Source organism: Nannospalax galili, unplaced genomic scaffold, assembly GCF_000622305.1.
Source record: "Nannospalax galili isolate Female #2095 unplaced genomic scaffold, S.galili_v1.0 scaffold800, whole genome shotgun sequence".
Taxonomy (NCBI): Eukaryota; Metazoa; Chordata; class Mammalia; order Rodentia; family Spalacidae; genus Nannospalax; species Nannospalax galili.
This window is the reverse complement of record NW_008347125.1, coordinates 4,098,319-4,099,054: the sequence shown is the minus strand read 5'-3', so window position 1 is coordinate 4,099,054 and position 736 is coordinate 4,098,319. Positions and strand designations below refer to the sequence as shown.

At 49.2% G+C, this 736-nt stretch overlaps 1 pseudogene; it reads right to left on the bottom strand.

The window, feature by feature from the left end:
- Positions 1–310, bottom strand: part of LOC103742485 — an 8,504-nt pseudogene extending 8,194 nt beyond the window's left edge.
- Positions 311–736: the final 426 nt, after the last annotated feature.

The window sequence follows — 736 nt, the reverse complement described above, 5'->3', positions numbered from 1 at the left end:
AATAGAATTGTTCTTCTCTTTCTAGTAGTGTTTTTAGTTTCTTGTGTCCCAAATGTGTCCACTGGTGGAACTGGGAGATTAGCTCAAGGGCTGCCTTTTGGGGAAGCACTATCCTTCCCTGGTGTTCCCACATTTTAGATTCTGGGTCTAAGGTAGCATTGAGCTTCCATACGAGTTCCAGATCCTGTTCAGTGTAGGTGAAAAGAGCATCTCCCTCCTTTGTTTGTGCCTCAATTTCAGCCTCAAGGTCTGAATGGGTGTAGAGAACACAAGTGCCTTCCGCTGCTTGATGGGCAGTTTCATCTGCCATCCGATTGCCCCAAGCAATCGGCCCCTGGTCTCGCTGATGTCCAGGGCAATGGATAATGCTGACCTTTCTTGGCAAGTACAAGGCTTGCAGAAGAGCCACTATTGCTTCTTTGTTTTTAATGTCCTTACCAGCCGAGGTGAGGAGTCCCCACCTCCGGTAAATTTCCCCATGTATATGGGCTGTGGCAGACGCATAGCGGCTGTTGGTGTAAATGTTGACCTTTTTGTACTTTGCTAATTTTAGGGCCTGGGTTAGGGCTTCTAATTCAGCCCATTGGGCTGAAGTTCCAGCTGGCAGGGCTTGGGCCCAAATTATTTTCTCCCCATCATCCACCGCTGCCCCCGCCTTACATTCACCGTTTCGCAGAAAGCTGCTCCCATCCGTATACCAGGTGACATCTGCATCTTTTAGGGGCTGGTTGGTGAG